At 50.1% G+C, this 19,538-nt stretch overlaps 2 protein-coding genes and 1 pseudogene across 4 annotated transcripts in view; 1 reads left to right on the forward strand and 2 right to left on the reverse strand.

Annotated features, from left to right (window-relative positions):
• The window catches only part of ATG7 (autophagy related 7), a 333,153-nt gene extending 316,695 nt beyond the window's left edge, over positions 1–16,458 (reverse strand). Inside the window, exon 1 of one of the 3 annotated variants that reach the window (XM_068559086.1) lies at positions 16,373–16,458. The gene's annotated coding sequence lies outside the window, so the exon portion shown is untranslated. Of the gene's footprint in view, positions 1–9,666; positions 9,731–16,372 lie in introns of those variants that run through there. The other 2 variants (XM_068559084.1, XM_068559085.1) reach the window with 2 other exon arrangements.
• HRH1 (histamine receptor H1) overlaps positions 1–16,459 on the reverse strand; it is an 84,440-nt gene extending 67,981 nt beyond the window's left edge. Inside the window, exon 1 of the mRNA XM_068559089.1 lies at positions 16,373–16,459. The gene's annotated coding sequence lies outside the window, so the exon portion shown is untranslated. The remainder of the gene's footprint in view (positions 1–16,372) is intronic.
• The window catches only part of LOC137773410 (store-operated calcium entry-associated regulatory factor pseudogene), a 49,534-nt pseudogene continuing 45,973 nt past the window's right edge, over positions 15,978–19,538 (forward strand).

Raw genomic sequence — 19,538 nt, forward strand, 5'->3', positions numbered from 1 at the left:
GACCAGGTCCTCAAACAGAGCTGTTCCTGCCTGCAAGGCAGTGAGCACCTCACTTGGACATCTATTCAGAGAAGCAGCCAGAAGTGCCATGGCTATGACCTGATGGAGACGGGGCGGGGAGGCTGTTTCAAAGGGAAAGACAGTGAATGCATCTCCTCTTGAAGAGGGACGGGCAGAGGGACAGGGATTCTAGAATGAGTCACATCCCACTCCAGCCGGCCCAAGCCTCGGGGGCCTGGGAGGTGGCCGCACGTGGCCCTACAGCTGGGACCCTGTATTCCACACTCTCTACAGGAACCAAGCCTCCAGGGGAGCCCAGCGGCCTCTGTCTCCATCACCGCCTCGATGCCCGTCCGCACTCTGTTCCTCTGAGCCATCACTGCTGTAACGAGGCAGCCGAGGTGGGCCAGAGGGTGAGCGCGGGAAGGACATCCCCTCCCCCACACCTCCTCTGGGCCTCTCCTATCCCCCATCCCTTGGTTTCCATGGCAGCGTCTGGCAACGAGGTGTCTACTTCAAAATGCTGGCAGGGATGCCAGGCAGGAGCCACAGAGACACAGGCCTGGGGGTGAGGGGAGGGAGCTCTCATCTGTTGAGTGCCTACTCCGAGCGGGTCCTGTCCAAGACTTCACATCCATCGCCTCCCTTACTCCTCATCCCAGCTAGGCGAGGAACCTACTATTATCTCATTTTACAGATAAGGAGACTGAGACACAGAAGGGTAAAGGCCATGCCCAGGGTCATACAGCCAGTCAGTGGCAGAGCCAGGATTCAAACTCAGATTTCTGTGGTTCAAGCCCAGGCCTTTAATCACTTCCTGCCTCTTGGCCAGGGCTCAAGCTGTTCAGGCTGGAGCGCTGCCTCGTGCCGCAGGCCCTTGGGTGAATCCCTTCGCCTCTCTGAGACTCTGTAAAATGGGGTGGTGAGTCCCATTGCTCTGAGGGGCTGGGAGGACTGAAGCAAGTTGGGGGAAGCCCTGAGCTCCTGGCTGGGGTTCGGTAAAGGGGTCTGCTCCTCCATCTCCAACTGGAGAGCCTCCCATCCCAGGATTCCTGGACAAGCAGAGCCACAGCTGCCCGGATCCACTGGGAGAAGTCGGCCCAGAAGCCCCCCTGGCGTGCCGCCCCCGACCCAGTGCTCCTGACAATAACAGCTCTGGTCCGCTGGACATCCACTTTGTGCCAGGAGCCCCACTAGGGCCCTGCACACTCCCAGTGACCCTGGGAGGGAGACACGCTTACTATCCTCTTGTTATAGATCAGGAAACCCAGTGGTGGCACCCACACGGAGCACCCCAGGAGCAGAAAGGGGGTGGTACTTGCACCGACCTGGGTGACTGGAGGAAAGTGCCTCAGAGAGACACCCGCTACGTTCAGTTCTACCTTCAAAATGGACCTGCAAGCTGATCCCTTCCCTTCATGTCCAAGTTATACCCGGGCCTGACTACCTCGGCCCCTGCTCAAAGGACGGCAAGCCTCCCTCGGAGTCACTCGGCCACTGTTCCCCTTCGTGTTTCGTCCACACAGAGGGCTGGGCGATGCTTCTCATCACACAGTTGATCCTGTCATCGGAGGTCCCAAACCCTCCGGTGGCTCACAATGTCTTCCGAACAAAAGCCAGGTCCTCACGATGGCCGACAAGGGGACATCCGGCCCGTGACCTCTCTGACCCTATCCCCTACACTCACCCTGGTTCACTCTGCTGCAGCCACTGAGGCTTCCTCACTCTTTCTAGAACATTCCAAACCACCTCCAGCCCAGGACCCTGCTGTTCCCTCTGCCCAGAATGCTTCTCCCTCGACACAAACACGATTCAATTCCTCACGTGATGCAGAGGCCATGCCTCCCATCCAATGTAAACGATCCCTCCCATTCTCCCACACTGCTCATCATCAACAACTGCTCAACAGTTTACATTCATCTGTCGACGTACTTCTTGCCTGGCTCCCACGAGAGTGAAAGCTCTAGGAAGGCAGGACTGTCCATCTTGTTCATCCCTGTCCCTCACCACCTACAAGAGTCCTTGACCCCCATTCATGGGTTATCTGTGGAGTGGCCTGGGGCAAAATTTTTGAGCAACCAGGTGCTGGCTACTGAACTAGTAAGATTCCCTCTAGAAAGGCTGAGTGTGAAACGCACAAAGCAGTAGCAGTTGCTAGGAATCAGGGGCAGAAATCAAAAGCCATGAGGCTGCAGAAGCCAGGAGCCACAGAAACCACGAGACAGCAGATGTCATGGGCCAGGAGATAGAAATAGGCTCCACCTGGGCAGGCATCTTTGTCTGCTTTCTTCTGCAGAAAATCCCAAGGGCCTGGAGGAGGGCCTGGTGCACACAGGCGCTCAATAAATGTTTGCTGAATAAATGAAAGGTGGAGCGGAGAAAAGAGAAGAGTTAGTTGGCATAAGCAGGAACAGGCAAAGTGGGGAAAGGAGTGGAGACGCCGTGGACACGGCTGCAGGGAAGACAGGGTAACAGGCTCCAGTGGATCCGGACAAGCCTCCAGTCTCTGTGGGGCTTGGCAGTGTGATGGCGACACTGCTTTCCGTCTTTACTATATCCCCCTATATCCAGCCAATAAAGCCCCATTAACTGAGGCTAACTTGGACATGTCTCTAGTCCCTGCAAGCCCAAACAACCTGCTAACAGGGAGGTCTCCCTGGAAGAGGCACCACGGAAGGGGGAACTTGGAACAGGCATCCCCAGACCCCTCTTCTTCCTTTCTTTTTTTTAAACAGCTTTACTGAGATATAATTTACATACCATGAGATTTACTTATTTTGCTATGTATATTTTATCACAATTAAAAAAACCTCAGAATAAAACTCTTGGGGACTTAGGATTTGAGTGGGCAGAGGAGGCAGGAGGGTATGCTGGCAGCAAAGTCACGGTGATGAGGAAGCACGAGGTGTGCCTGGGGAAGGGCGAGGTGTCCCACATGGACGGGCAGATGGAGAGTACAGGGGTGGGGGGTGAAAGGCAGCCAGGGCCAGCCTGCCAAGAGCCTATGTATAAAACTCTGGCTCAGGGTCTGGATCGGCTGTGATGAGCCTCGGAAGGAGAACGGTCTGCCCAAAGCCAGTGGTGTTGCCCGCAGAGGTCAGCAGAGCTGGGTTCTAGAGCCGGCTCTGCTGTTACAGCAGGTGTGGCCCCGGGCAGGTCACCCTCCCTCTCCTGGCCCCTTGCTCCTCCCTCTGGCATCTCTCAAAGTCCCTTGCGGCTCTAATTTCCCCTAAACAAACGTGGTAAGGAGCACGGGGCTGGGAGCCAGACCTGGCTTAGAAGCCCGGGTCCTTCACTTTCTAGCTGCATGACCCTGGGTTCCTCATCCCTAGGACGGGGACAACAGTTCCGACCGCACACGGCTGCTTAGAGGGCCAAATGGGGCAACAAATAGAGAGGGCTTGGCACGAGGCCCTCACATGCTAGCGCCATCAGTATCACCGCCTCGTGTTAGCCGATGCTGATGAGATGCTTGAGGGCAATCCTGTAAACCAGCAAGCACAGAAGCGGAGACCTGCTCCCAGCTGCAGTGTTTTCAAAGTTAACACTTAGTGCATGGATAGACACACAGCTTGGTGCCTGGGATGAAAGGGAGTAAAAGGCATTCGTTAGAAAAATGCTTGGTTTCCCTTAGTGACCAAGGACGCAGAGAAAGCCCTGGGTGTTCAGAACTGGCATGGTGTCCTTGCTGTTATGGAGCCCAGCACCAATGGGGCAACCAGGCCCCGCATCAGCCTGAACGAACCTGGGGTGTCCATCCTGTAACTCACTCAAACTTTCCCTTCAATCCACAGAGCCAAATGCTCACTTGATTTTTCTTCCCTGTTCACCTGTGTGTGTTTTTTCTGCTTGTAACAGAGAGAAAACAACAACATCTCTGGGTATCAGGGAGCATTCAACATTGGAAACCCAAGGCTTAGTTTTGTGACTTATTCCTACTATGTAGCCTGGAACTCAGGAAAAAGGGTACAGACAGGGTCTAGCATCTAGAAACACCCCCTTTTTATATTTATAGGACGGACCGAATGGACAAATGCAACGTAAGCTACCAAGCGCAAAACTGGGTTACCTAACGCTGAGCAATTTCCAAAAACACTTCAGGCAATTAGCATCTCACCGTGAGGGGCTTCCTAGCACAGAAGAAAGGGATCCGAGTATCTCAGTTCAAACCCCAGCTCAGCTAAGCTAGCTGTGTGACCTTGGGCCAGCCACTTATCCTCTCTGAGCCTCTGTCAGCACTGTGCTTCCCCATCTGAGAACATCACATCCCACTTTGTTATTCTTCCAGCATCTGTCTTCATCACCCTGCAAAGCTGTGTCTGCCTGTCCACTGTAGTGTCACCTGTGCACAGCAGGGACACGATCCCTACGAACTCTCCAAATACAGCTCTGCCTTCCCACTCCTCTGCTGCTGGCCCGGACGTTGCCTCTTTGGGTTTGGCAAAGATTTCGTTCAGCCCCAAGAACTTAAGTGAGGACTTTGTCTTCTGCAGGCCACTGGTCAAAGGCCAATGTCATTGTCTGACCCAGTAATGAACTGCAAGGCTGTTCTTGTTTCTGGCTTGATTTAAGAACTCCATAAAGGAAGCAGAGTCAGGTGAATGGTTCGATTAAGTGGAGAAGCTATAAATCATCTACTCCCAGAAGAACTGGAGTGACTTCTACTAGGATCCCGATATCAGAACACACAACACTATCTATGTCTGTACCCCTACGTGGCAGAGAGGAAGCAGGGGTGGACGAGGAAACGGCCTGTCTTTATGGGCAAGAAGAGTTTTAGAAAAAAGAGGGGGAAAACACCATACATTTACATCTCTCGAGGAGTTTACAATCTGCTGATGGAAAGAGACAGGTAAAGCAGGTACTTATTTTACATTATGATGAGTGCATGGTGTCACAGAAGCACCTGGCCAGTCTGGGGGAGCAGGCAGAAATGAGAGAAGGGGATGGCGGCCCTATAGATCCCTTCCTTGCCCATGCCCACCCCTACTACATCTGCTTCCCCTACACAGAACATCTCTCCTGCCCCCTGCCCACCTTGCCTGCCTTAATTGCTTCCTGTTACCCTCCCTAATCACACGCTATGATGTGGCCTGACCAGGTCACCTGCTGGATGACCACAGGCCTTCCCACCTCTGCCCGGAACATCCTTCCTTCACATGTCTACCCCTCAAAACCTTATGTTTCAAAGCCCTGCTCACGCTCATTCATTCTTTCATTCAACAAGTATTTCTGAGGGCTTACCATGTCCCTGACACTGTGATGGGCACTACAGATATAATGGGGAAGCCGCAGGCCATGTCCTCAAGCTACTTAAAGCCGTGGGGAGACAGAGAGTCACAATAAGGAGTAATACGTGTGTGGTAGATGTGAGTCCAGAGAAGGGTCCTAGCCCAGCCCTGGTGGGGTGTGTTCAGGGAAGCCTTCCTGGAAGAGACTTCTGAGCCCTTACAAATGAGGTTAAAAAGGAGAGGGGTGCCTATTAATGTACGTGAACCTATATAGTTATAATAAGAGCTGACATTTATGGATGCTACTAGGAGCCAAGCATTGGGCTAAGCACTGCACACATATTAACTCCTTTTCAGTCCTTACAACCCTATGGGAGTGAGTACTGTTATCATTCCCATTGCCAGATGAGGAATCTGAGGCACAGAGAAGTTAAGAACTTGCTCCTGGTCACACAGCTACTAAGTGGCAGAGCTGGGGTTCAAACTCAGTGCAGCCCAGAGCCCAGGCTTCTGACCACTGCATTCTGTTGTCTCAGGCTGTCAGTGTTATTCTGACATTTCCTCTTTTCATTTAACCATGAACTTATCACAGACATCCTTCTAAATGGTGCAACCCAGGCCCCATTCTACTTAATGGCTGCAGAGGGAGGATGTCACTGGAATTTGAGCAGGGAAGTGATTTGATCAGATTCTTCCCTGGGAAACAGGCAGGGGGCCACCTAGGGGCAGGGGAGCTCTCTTGGGGTCCTGGGGAGGGAGGACCTAAGCTTAGGACCTATCCTAAGCTCAGGCTGGGATAGGGAGGACGCTGAGGGGAGCTGGGCTCTGGGAACATGACCAGGCAGCAGGGTGCAGCACTGCACCTCTCAGGGGATTGCAGAAGTGGAAGAAGGGGTCCTGAGACCCCCACCCCCACCCCGCCGCCTTCTGCTTACAAGCCTCTTACAGACCCAGCATCTTTCCCTCTCACCCCACCCTAGCCCGGCGTGTCTGATTCTCCCTGAGCACACCCCAGCTGGCACTTCCAATTAAGAGTTATCGACCATCGGGGCTTCCCTGGTGGCGCAGTGGTTGAGAATCCACCTGCCATTGCAGGGGACACAGGTTCGAGCCCTGGTCCGGGAAGATCCCACATGCCATGGAGCAACTAAGCCCATGCACCACAACTACTGAGCCTGCGCTCTAGAGCCCGCGAGCCACAACTACTGAGCCCACGTGCCACAACTACTGAAGCCCACGCACCAAGAGCCCATGCTCCACAACAAGAGAAGACACCGCAAGGAGAAGCCCGTGCACCACAATGAAGAGTAGCACCCGCTCACCGCAACTAGAGAAAGCCCGCACGCAGCAATGGAGACCCAAAGCAGCCAAAAACAAATAAATAAAATTTTTTAAAAAGAGTGAATGATCATCAGTTTCAGTTCAGCTGACATGTGCAGATGTGGTGTCTATGGAATTCTTAATTCATTGAATATTCTTTGCCCAGGAGGGTCACATCTATTCTATCCAAAGTGCAAAAAACAAAACAAAAACACCACAAGTTACCCAGAAGCACTGCTTTAACACCGTCCTCTAGTACCACCCCATCCAGCCCCACCACATTCAGCCACCTGTCAGTCCTACTGCACCTGCCCCAAACAGTCTTAGTCTGTCCACTTCTCTCCAGGGCCACCACCGCTGGTCTGAGTGACCTTCCTCTCTCACCTGGACGACTGCAATAGCCTCGTTCTTGGTCTCCCAGCTCCACTCTAGCATAAGTTAGTCCACATCTCTAGCCTCAGTTTTCTTATCTCTAAAATGGGCACACTGACACTTCTCTCACAGGGCTGTGAAGAGGACAGGGTGACATAATGAACCAAAAGCCCTGGCCGGGCTTCTCAATAGATGGCAGTTCCTTTCCTCCATCAGCTGGCTGGGAGGGATGAGAAAGGTGAGGGACTCTTCTGCTTTCATACTCTGCTGGTGCACTTACGAAGCAGGCATCAGTGGCCTCTGCACCTCCCTGCCTCTCTTGACCTCACTCCCCCAGCTACAGGGCTTCTTGCCTGTTTCCTGCCTCTTGTTTCCTTCCATATAGTGGGAGCTCCTCTAACTTCAGACCCTGGCCTCTCTCCCACTCCTCATTCACTCTCCAGGGCCTGTGCACGGTGCCACGTATTTATAATAGAGTTTGAGAGATGAAATAGGCAAGTCATACTCAGGCTCTTCTGGGCTGCTCTTAGGAGCCAGCCTGCCTGCTGGGAGCCTGCACCCGACTGGGCTCTCAGTCAGCCAACTGAGCCTAGGAGAAAGACCTAGGCTCTGCAGGGACCCAGCCCTGCCCGCCCCTGGGGCAGGTGGGAAACCCATCCGATTCTAGCCTTCAGCATTAGCCGGCCCACATGCTCCAATGCCACTCAGATCAGTAATAACGGTGACATTTTGTTCTCCGGCTACTTTGCTTTTTGTCTTAATACTCAGTCAGTCCAAAACTCAGGCCAGGCAGAGGAGTTCTATTTACTGGCCCCTCCCGCCCCCCAACAGGACTGAGCAGTGGGAGAACACCCTGTCCTCTATCCCTACCTTGTTAATGGAGATTCTCAGGGCCTCCCTCATCAAGCCCGGTGCTGGGTACTGTGAGAACCAATCAATAAATGACTGACAAATACTTACTGAGCTCCTGATACAACCGTGAAAATAACTCATCTTTGCTCAGTGTTACTTACTACTTTTGAGATGCCTAAAAAGCATTTTCAGGTACTCGAACGCTACGAAGTGCTGCTTTCTTCACCAACTTGGTGGTCTTTACTGCAATTTGCGTGATCAGGGCATGCGCTCGTCTTTTAGGATCTAGCTGTGAACTCACTTCCTTCATCCAGTAAGTTTTCATTGCACACCTACTAGGTGCCAGGTGCTATTAACGAAGGCACTGCAGGTATAGCTGTCAACCAGGCAGATGACACCCCTACACTCCTGTACTGGTGATCTGGTAGCAGTGATGAGGAAATCAACAGACAGGGACTGGATTGGGCAGGGGTCAAAACAGGGTAGTCGGGGAAGGGCTCTCCAAGGAGGGAACATCTGAGTCCTCAGTGATGGGAAGGTGCCAGACATTGCAAGATCTGGGGGAAGAGGCTCTCAATAACGCTGTGAGTGGTGGTACTATTATTACTATTAATATTAGGATTCCCCTTTTACAGATGTGGAAACTGAGGCCAGGGAGGTTAAAACGCTTCCTCTGAGGCCAAAAAGGTAACTATTTATGGCACCAGGTCAAAACTCTGAAACCCCAACTATTGCCACCAAACCCACTTGCCTGTAGGTTCTAGAACTTTTAAAAAGAATCTTAACCTCGGAGATCTTCAACAAAGTAGCATGCAGCACACCCTCAAGGAGCCTCCAGTTTAATTTGAGAGAACATCTTTACACAAAAACACTCATCACACAAGGTGGGTCACAAATTAATGTATAGGATTAATACAGTTTCAAAAATTTTAAATCCAGTGGGATTTACTTTGAAACCTGACAAAATGACCCCCAATTTCTTGGGGAAAAAGAAAGCCATGTAAGATAGTTATTTATTCATCGGTTTGTTTAATAAACACTTATGAGTTGCCAGGCTCTGCTGTCAATGCTTTTCAAATATTAATTCTTTCAAACCTCATGACTCATTTAATACTCATAACAATCCTGTAAGTTAATACAGTCACTAACCCCACTTTCTAATCAAGGGAATCAAGGCAAAGACAGGGTGGATGGCCTGCCTGAGACACACTGCAAAGTGGTGGAGCCAAGATCCAAACCTACGTCGTCTGGCCCTGGAACCTTTGCTCTTTGCCGTAAACTGAATTTACAAGTATCATTTACACAATTGAATTGATATGTACAATTACATTTTGTCTCTTTGTCTCTTTCTACCTGACATGAACTTGCTTTCAGAAGGTCTGACTTAAATGCAAAATTCATGGTTTCCCCCAAATTTTCTGTGGGGAGCCCTTGAGAGGCTCTTGGAAAAGTTAGACCGTCATCCTCCAGGGAGGCGGAAACTAGCTCTATCAGGGGCCCATTAGGCTCCGCAGGGTGGACGTGCCATACGAACAGTTAGATGCTTCGGACAAAGGAAAGAAAACAGGCTTCCACTGGGGGCCAGCATCAACAGTCACACCAGCAGACACTCGGGATCACATGTGTGCGATGGCGATGGAACTGGGCTTCACTTGCACTGCGGGAGAGGGCCAGCGGGATGGATTTATTTAGTGATGATTCTCTCCAACAACAGAGAAAAGCCATCTAGTAAATAAATGAAGTTCTCCTAAAAGAATAAACCGAGTGAGAACTGCCTAGGAAGTTTGAAAGAAAGAAAAAAAAGAGAGAAATAGAAGGGGAAAGCAGATGCGTTTGGGAGCTGTTAACATTTATGCTCCGCAGAGAATCCCCCGAGCAGCATGGCACAGACCTTTATTATAATTACTCTCCTCCACCTGCGTGCCGCCCAGCCAGTGTCTGCCCTGGTCCTGCCATGACCCCGTCTGATGCTCGGCCGCCCGAATCAGCAGAAACTTCAACACCTGAACAGCTTGGATGGAGACCCGTTGCTGAGGAGTGGGTGTCCAGGTTGCAAACCCTGAAATAGAAAACCACATGAATGGTGCTCCCTGGAGTTGTACGGGGCTGCAGCTCTGCCTCTGAAGATGCAGAGCAATTGAGGATCTGATGCAGGTGGCAGAGGCGAGAAAACGAAGAGCGAGCCAGTAGATGGGATGGGGACAACTAGAGAAATATGTGAAAAGAGAACTGAGTGAGACCTTCACCTTACACCCAAACCCAGACAGGTTAGACATCGATAATTTACTGTGAAAGATGAAACTATTAAAACAATTCACAACTAGAAACCTTGTCTTCCTAGTCTGAATAATGGGGGTAAGAGTAGCTACCTCATGGCCTTGTTATGGAGATTAAGAGAGATGATCCAAATTAGCACAGGGCCTTGCATTTCTGTCAAAGAGGATTGAGGGATGATTCAGCTGAGAAACTTGCCCAAATCTAGCCACCCCGGGGGTCAGAGGGAAATGGCTGGAGGGGTGTGGCCCCAGGTCATAATCTGGGGATTTCAGGCAAACTGATATCACAGAGGGGGAAAGAGGACGTGTGCATGGATGGAGTCAAGTCCCTTCATCGCGGGCACCAGAGAGTAGTAATTCACAGCGTACACTGTCTGCAGACACAGCAATTTTAGAAGCAGGAGGAGACAGGTACCAGACTTTCACCCTGGGCTGAACTTCCTTCATCTGGGATCCTTGGCTGGAAGAACCCTACCCAGAGCCCCTCTCCCCACAGCACTCAGGACAGCTGGGTTCACAGACTCTGCCCACTTCCCCCTGAGGCAGCCCGAGCATCTCCCTGTTGGAAAGTTCTGCCTTGGACTGAGCTGAAACCAGCTGTCCTCCCCACCCTGCACTTACCTTCCACCCAGTGGGGGTCCTACTGGTCCATTCTACCAAACTCTCAACAAGAACAACACCCAGCTTACATAATCTCCTCTAGAGAACCAAGGAAATGGGAACACAGCTCACCTTGTTTTATGAGGCCAGCATAACAGTGATACCAAAGTCTGACAAGTAAACACCAAAAAGGAAAATGGCCAGTGAATCTCACTGATGAACTCATGATGTTAAAGTCCTCAGCAAAAAGGTGATGAGAAATAGCCCAGCAAAAAAGATGCAACAGGACAACCCAAGTTGGGTTTATTCCAGAAATGCAAAAATCAATGTAGTTCACCATGTTAACAGATTGAAAAAGAAAAATCACGACCATCTGAGCAGAAGCAGGAAAAACATCTACTTCCATTTATGACTAAAAAGAAAAGAAACTCGGCAAACTGGGAATAGAAAGGAGCTTCTTTACTCTGGTAAAGATTATCTGTCAAGGAAATTCCCTGGCCGTCCAGTGGCTGGGGCTCGGCGCTTTCACTGCCGGGACCTGGATTCAATCCCTGGTCAGGGAACTAGGATCTCACAAGATTATCTGCCAAAACCCTAGATAAACATTATACCTAACTGTCAAATGTAGACAGCTCTTCCATGAGAGAGAGAGAGAGAGAGAGAGAGAGAAACCCCAAAGGGAAGAAAGGATTGGAAAGGAAGAAACAAAACTTATTTGCACCTCCTATAATTGTATACACAGTATCTCCAAAATAATCTACAAATACATTTTTTTTGAATTAGAGAGTTTAGCAAGATTTCTGGATACAAAATCAATGTGCAAAATGCAAAAACATTTCTCCAAAAAGCAACCCACATAGCATAATTTTTAAAAATATATATGTGTAGATAGATATAGATATACCATTTAAAATAGCATATAAAATATCAAATAACTAGGAATATATCTAACAAAAGATGTGCAAGACCACCAAGGGACATTAGGACACTGGATCTAAACTGTATCCTAAATAATGAAGAGAGATACCATGTTCATGGAAGTCTAAATACTGCACCCTCCACCCCCAAGGGGCAATAGAGAGCTCAGCAGGAACATCTGGCAGATCAGAGTAACCTGGGCTTATATTCTACCTCCTGTTGCTTCTAAAATGTGTGACTCTGTTGTGTTCGACCAAGCCCTCTGAACCCCAGTTTCCTCACCTGTAAAACATGGATAGCCATTCCTGTCTAGTTGTGAGGAGTCAATAGATAATAAAGCACTTTGTGGGGGGAGGAGAGGGATAAATTTGGAATTTGGGATTAACAGAAACACACTACTATATATAAAATAAATAAAGAACAAGGACTTAATAGGAAACTATATTCAATACCTGTTTTTTATATATATATATATGACTGAATCACTATGCTGTACACCTGAAACATTGTAAATCAACTATACTTAAAAAAAAAAAAAGGAAAGAAAGCACTTTGCAGAGTGTTGTATAAAAACAGGGATTCTTATGACTAGCATTTTTGCCCCTTGTTGGTCTAAGGGTAGGGAAAAAGCTCTCTCTCCCAGATTAGGCCAGCTGTGTCTTTGCTTTTTGCTCATCAACTTGTCATCTAAAGGTACTGTTGAGTGCTTATTCTGTATACAACATTTTTTCATTCAGTGCTCACAGCAACCTATAAGGCGAGTGCTATGTTAGCCCCATTTTACAGATAAGAAAGCTGAGGCTCAAACAAGCAACTTGTCATTCATATATTCATTCATTCATTAGACATTCATGAGCCCCTTCTATGTACCAAGAGCTGTGAATACCCTGGTGAGTAAGATGCACATGGTCCCTGCTCTTTTAGAACTGATAGTGGAGGTGGGAAGATAGACAAAAATCATACCACAACTAACAAGCTGGCAGAACTAAGATTCAAACTCAGGTCTGCTGGACATGAGAATCCATGCTTTTAACCACCCCCGAGGTGCCTTCCTCAACTTCCTCTGTTCCATCCTCTCTGTTGTGATGCAATGGTTTCTAACGTCCACTCTGCTGGCAGCAACAAGTTTCAGTGGGTCTTGTCATCCAAGGTGCTGCACAAATTGAGAGCTGTCAGCTTCGATCCTGGCCCATGTGACTCTCATGCATTATCACTGCAGAATTACAGCAGGGAAGATGAACGCATAAAGAGGAGAGGCATCCTGTACCCGCCTCCCCCCAGCATCAGCAGCACTGTTCCCAATGAGTGTGCGCCTGAGTCCTCTGCCACCAATAACGGCAGAAGTGAGTCACTCATAAGTAAGATACAGGAGCTTTATTGTAATTACATCCCGAGATTCAGAAATGCTCAGCGTCACTGTGAAAGGGAGGGCAGCAGGTGACTGGGCTTGAATGATCCTCTGCCAGGTACGTCTTTCAGATAAAACGTCTTGGATCAGGAGCAATTACAGCTAATGCCCAGCCTGAATGCTAATGAGAATTACTTACAATTGCTTGTAATTCTTTGCCGTTTATACTACCTGCTTTTTTCCTTTTCTTTTCCACCCTGGCATTAACCCTGAGAAACAGACACTAGAAGATATGATTAATGCCCATTTTGCAGATGAGGAAATTGATGCTCAAGGTCACTCAGCTCAAAGGGCCAGGGCTGGGGTTCTAATCCTGAACTTTTTTTACTACACCATTCTGTCTTTAAGGGGGAAAAAACCCCAGAACTCTGGATATGTCTTCTCCACCAGGAAGGTGCACAAAATATCAATCTGAAAGGCAGCTGGGGTGGCGTGTTCTGCTGACGTGTTTGCCTTGGTGAGGACAGGGCAGACCTTATGAAATGAACTTCACACCTACCTTCTGCCCTCCCACAACCATCAAGAGGCCCACACTTGTCCCTGAGAAATGACCACCAAGAGGCCCACGCTTGCCCCTGAGAAATGACCACGAACCTGAGCAGAAAGATAAGAAGAATCCTTCTCGTGCCCCACAAGCCAGAAAACTGTCCCAAATCCATGCCCCTCAGAAACATGCCAGAGCATCAAGTTCAAGCTGCAGTGTGAAGGAGTGAGGTTTGCCGCAACAGTGGTAATCATGGTAATGCCCAGCATTTGCTGAGTACCTCATAGAGCACCAGAAGTTTTAAATACGTTTGCACTGGGACTTGAGGTTTTAGGCTATTTAAAGCTTGAGCCTACACTAAGACTTCTTACATTACATCTAACACTAGACTACTCGCACTTTATAGACGAAAAAGCAAGAGTCTTAAGGAAGGCAGGCAGGCAGCTCGCAGGTGGCAGAGCCAGGTTACCAAGCTGGGCCTGTCTGACCTTAACAGTAACAACAGTGACAACTAACATTTAAATAGCATTTTTATATACTGCCTCATAAAAGTGTATTGTATCTAGGTGCTTTATGTGCATGAACACAATTAGTTCTCTCACCAACCCAGTGAGGAATGTGCTAGGAATACTCCCATCCTAAAAATGGAACAGAGAGGTGTAGCAACCTGCTCAAGGCCACAGGGCCCATAAGTGACAGTGCTGGGATCTGAGCCAGCTCCAGAATCCACACTTTTGATCTCTTTGCCACGTCTCCTCTTTGTTATAGAAAGGCCACACCATTTCCACCAGGCACTCCTGGATTGTAAAAAGGAAAGCACAAACAGGAACATGGAATTCTGAGAGAGTCCGAGGAAAGGAAGTTCAGATACAAGTTCTTCCTACCTCGGACAGTCAGCCAAGGGGGGAGCACTCCCAGCCCAGCGCTGTCCAAACTCCTCTGGGCTGCAGGGGCTTGGAGGCAGCTCCCGCCTCCACCCAGCTCTGAAATCCTGTTCAGGCAGTGCTGAGCCATCTCCACCACCTATCCTGGAGGGATTCTCTCTGACACATGAAAATGGTATCAGGCTTCCCTACAGACTTTCCCTCCATCAGGGGAGATACCTCTTGAGACAGCAGGGTAGCCTCAGGCAGCCTCAGGCTTCCATGTGAGGGTCCAGCCAGCCCTGGGTCAGATTAGGGAATTTACGTGGGGCTGTCAGGGATTCCTGTGAGTGATAACCACTCAGCAGCAGGCCTCCTACACGACACCTATCACAGAGAAAGGAGAGCGGTGCAGGGGCATCAGGGACCCTGTTGCCTGGCATCTCTCTCTTTTCACCTTTGCTGCTGCCAGTCACAAGCAGGAGGGACCTAAGGTCCCATCTACAGCCTGAGTGTCACTGACAATCTGGAAGGAGTCAAGGAAGACCTGTGTTCAAATCCCAACTCCTCCACGGACCAGGTGGGCAACCCCAGGCAAGCTATTTAACCTCTCTGAGCCTCAAAAGACAATCTGTTCAACGAGTCTAGTAATAATAGTGCCCACTTTGCAAGGCTGCTGTGAAAACTAAGTGGGATAATGCATAATGATACTCTGACGGGTCCATTCTCTCTCTCTCTCCCAGTCTCTGTTGGTCCCTGCCTGACTCCAAGATTAAAGCTAAGATTGGGGCATTCAAGACCTCCCTATCAGATCCCCAGCTCTGCTCTCCTTCATGCTCTGCAGACACACTCCATCTGTGCTCCCGTCACAGCGACTTAGCCCCCATCATGGAATGAGTGCCCCAAGTACCTTTCGGCCGGGGGACCTGGTTCACATAGTACTTACCCCCAGCACCATTCCTTCATCATCGGGTTCCCGGCCTGAGGTGGGAGCCCCCTGCCGGAGGACAGCGACCCTGCCTGGAGCATCTCTGCATTACCAGCTCCCAGGCGGAGCGGACACCTCAGAGAGATTAAGGGATTGGGGTGGGGTCTCTTTGGGGGGCGGGGGGCGGGGAGGGGAGAGTCACCCAGAGAAGGAAAGAGGTTTCCGTGAAGAACTGCTGCGCTCCAGCTCCTGACTTCCTTGGCTCCTTCCAGAAAAATCGAGAGTAACTTCTGAAATTTGGCTCTCACCTGAAAGGGCAGCCCAACGGGCTTCTGCCACCGGAATCCACTCCCTGAAAGTAAGGGCCACTCATCTTTCCAAAGGATCCTCCGCGAGGCACAATGAGGAGGTGGTGGTCCGCCCTGGGTTTGCAGCCATGCTGTAGGAGCGTGGGCAGTGGTCTCCACACTTCCCACACCAGACCCCTGGTGACGCTGAACCTGGGGCTTGCCCGCATGTGATTAAGTGGTTTGGGTCAGGCTGACTCGGGTTCAAAATCCTGGCTCTCTCCTTAACTCGGTGGTGCTCCTGGTCACAACTTTCCCTCTCTGAGCCTCTTTCCTTCTCTGTAAAATGGGTATAATAATGCCGGTTCATCAAGTTAAAGGGAGAACCGAAAGAGATCACGGATACCCAGTGCCTGGCACATTCAACGCACTCAAGGGATGGGCTCGGACTGTGGGGAACATCAAACTCAGAGCCTAGGGCAGCTCTGGGAAAAATGGATTCTCGCCCTCCCCTGTCGGAGCCGGAGGCAGACGCCTGGGGCGCGCACGGTGGTGAACCCAGGCAAAGCCACAGGTGTGTGCGCGTCGGGGCGGGGGCCAGAGCTGGGTATCAGACAGGGTGCCGCGGAGCCAGCCGCGCTCCGGGACCCTACCCGCGCCGCCCACGGTCGCCAAGGCCCCGGAGCGCGCCCACCCCACGCCGGCGGCTCCAGGAGCTCTGCGGCTCCGTGGGGATGCCCAGACCCAAGCCCGGCCACGCACAGCCTCGCCCCGCAGCCGCGGCCGCACTCCAGCCCCTGCCCGCGCCCTGCCCGCGCTCCGCTCCGACTCACCGGCGCCGGCTCCCGGGAAAGTTTGGCGGCGAGGCGGCCGCGGCAGCCAGGCTACTCGGCGACGGCGGCGGAGGCGCCGAGGGAGCGGACCCGGAGGCGGGGCGCGGTAGGAGGAGTCGCGCCGAGGGGCGCCAGCCCGGAAGGCGGGAGGGAGGCGGAGACCTGGGCCCCCGGGCCCGCAGTGCCCCCGCCTCCCGCTCTGTGCTCCTAGGCCGCCCCCTCTCCGCGCACGCTGGAAGGGGAGCGAGGGGGCGCCACAGGCTCGGACCCCTTCTCCCACACCTGCCCCAGGGTCAAAGCTGCTCCCGCAGAGCGCCCCGGCCTCCGGCTCTGCACGGTGCGGAGGTTCCTCGGGTCTGGAGGGAGAGGTTGAAAGCAGGGTCAGAACCCTGGCGAGAACGTCCTCCCCGCCACACACACACACCTGAGGGCAGACAGAAATAGATGAGTCAAACTAAAGAAGCAGAGAGAGAGAGTCACAGATGCGATGAACCACAGCCCGACTGACAAAGACATCTAGTGACACCCCACTTCTCCGTGTCCCTGCCAGAGAGGCCAAACTAGGAAGAGACAGACAAAGCCAGGCAAAGACTGGGATTGACAGATAGGGACCCTCCCCCTAGAGCTTCCACGGGGAACTAGAGAGACCCCCAAGGTCTAGAACCCCACACCCTTCCCCTGTTTCTCCCCAGCCGCTCAAATGAGCTCGTTTCAAAATTCAGTGTGTTCCAATTAGCATCCTGAAGCCTAAGGATGGGGGTGTGGTTCTTCTGCAGGTCTCCTCTGCCCCTGACTCTAGGAGCCTGAGAATTCTTACTGGCTGCCTTCATTTCCAGAGCTGGGGAAGAGAAGTAGATTTTCCCCTCTCTCCTCAGCGCCAGGAAAACTCCACTGGAACCGCTCAACTGTTATCGTATCTCAACACTCCAAAAGAGACACTCAAACTGAGTGGGAGAGGTGGGTGTTTGAGAAGGAGGGAGGGAATTCCCTGGCGGTCCAGCGGTTAGGACTCCCTGCTTTCACTGCAGGGGGCACGGGTTTGATCCCTGGTCTGGGAACTGAGATCCCACATGGCCCGCCTCGCGTCCAAAAAAAAAAACAAAACAAAACAAAAAGAAGAAGGAGGGAACTGGGAGGGGTGGCTGTGTGTGGGTTTGGGGATATTTCATTTCATGGGGGTATCTTAGCCTCTTCTGAGTAGAGGGAAATTCCACTCAGTGGTGGTGAAATGGTGTAGAGCCAGTTTGAGGCCCAGCTTCATGAGCTGTGTATGGTACATGAGTGATCTCTCTTTCCCGCCTCAGTGTCCACATCTGTAAAATGAGGGTTAATTAAAACAGCTGCCACTGTGCCATGCACTTTTCTAAATGCTGCAGGTGCTTACTCATTTAATCCTCACAACACCCTGAAAAGGCAGGAACTATTATTATCACTATTTTGCAGAGAAGAAAACTGGGGTACAGAGAGGTTAAGTAACTTACTCAAGGTCACACAGGAGAACTGGGAATCCAACCTATGCAGCCTGGCTACAAGATCCAAAGTCGTAATTAGTGTACTGTAATCTTCAACTTGATGGGGCTGCTGGTAAGTTCCATGAGGTCATTTATGTAAAGGACTTAGCAAGTGCTCCATAAATGGTAGCTGACAGACCACTAAGCCTGTCTACAAGGTGGGGATTAAAGGGCTGATGGTAATGCCCAGAAACAGGAGACTTTGGATTCTGGATAACTGACAGACCATGTTACTATCCTGGGCCCCAGCTCTGACTTTCATGAATCTGAGAGGCAAAGGATTCCCCATTTGTTCCTCTGACCAGCCCCCTGTGCATGAGCATAACCCCACAACCAGGACTCACCCTGAATCCACAGTAAGCCCCCTCCCATTCCCTGGTGAGTCTCCAGGGCCCCCATATTTTACACTTTACCAGACTGATACACCCTTTGGAACTGAGTTAGCACTTGTGGTAGCAACTGTTATAAGCTTTTTAAATTTCTTAAAATTTTATTTATTTTTTTATACAGCAGGTTATTAGTTATCCATTTTATACATGTTAGTGTATATATGTCAATCCCAATCTCCCAATTCATCACATACACACACCCCCTCCCCCCCCCCAGCCGCTTTCCCCCCTTGGTGACCATACGTTTGTTCTCTATATCTATGTCTCAATTTCTGCCCTGCAAACCAGTTCATCTGTATGATTTTTCTAGGTTCCACATATATGCGTTAATATACGATATTTGTTTTTCTCTTTCTGACTTATTTCACTTTGCATGACAGTCTCTAGATTCATCCACGTCTCAACAAATGACCCAATTTCGTTCCTTTTTATGGTTGAGTAATATTCCACTGGATTTATGTACCATATCTTCTTTATCCATTCGTCTGTTGATGGGCATTTAGGTTGCTTCCATGACCTGGTTATTGTAAACAGTGCTGCAATGAACATTGGGGTGCATGTGTCTTTTTGAATTATGGTTTTCTCTGGGTATATGCCCAGTAGTGGGATTGCTGAGTCACATGGTAATTCTACTTTTAGTTTTTTAAGGAACCTCCATACTGTTCTCCATAGTGGCTGTATCCATTTACATTCCCACCAACAGTGCAAGAGGGTTCCCTTTTCTCCACACCCTCTCCAGCATTTGTTGTTTGTAGATTTTATGATGATGCCCATTCTAAGTGGTGTGAGATGATACCGCACTGTAGTTTTGATTTGCATTTCTCTAATAATTAGTGATGTTGAGCAGCTTTTCATGTGTTTCTTGGCCATCTGTATGTCCTCTTTGGAGAAATGTCTATTTAGGTCTTCTGCCCATTTTTGGATTGGGTTGCTTGGTTTTTTTAATATTGAGTTGCATGAGCTATTTATATATTTTGGAGAGTAATCCTTTGTCTGTTGATTCGTTTGCAGATATTTTCTCCCATTCTGAGGGTTGTCTTTTCATCTTGTTTATGGTTTCCTTTGCTTTGCAAAAGCTTTTAAGTTTCATTAGGTCCCATTTGTTTATTTTTGTTTTTATTTCCATTACTCTAGGAGGTGGATCAAAAAAGATCTTGCTGTGATTTATGTCAAAGAGTGTTCTTCCTATGTTTTCCTCTAAGAGTTCTACAGTGTCTGATCTTGCATTTAGGTCTCTAATCCATTTTGAGTTTATTTTTGTGTATG

The sequence above is a fragment of the Eschrichtius robustus genome, chromosome 12 (assembly GCF_028021215.1).
Source record: "Eschrichtius robustus isolate mEscRob2 chromosome 12, mEscRob2.pri, whole genome shotgun sequence".
Taxonomy (NCBI): Eukaryota; Metazoa; Chordata; class Mammalia; order Artiodactyla; family Eschrichtiidae; genus Eschrichtius; species Eschrichtius robustus.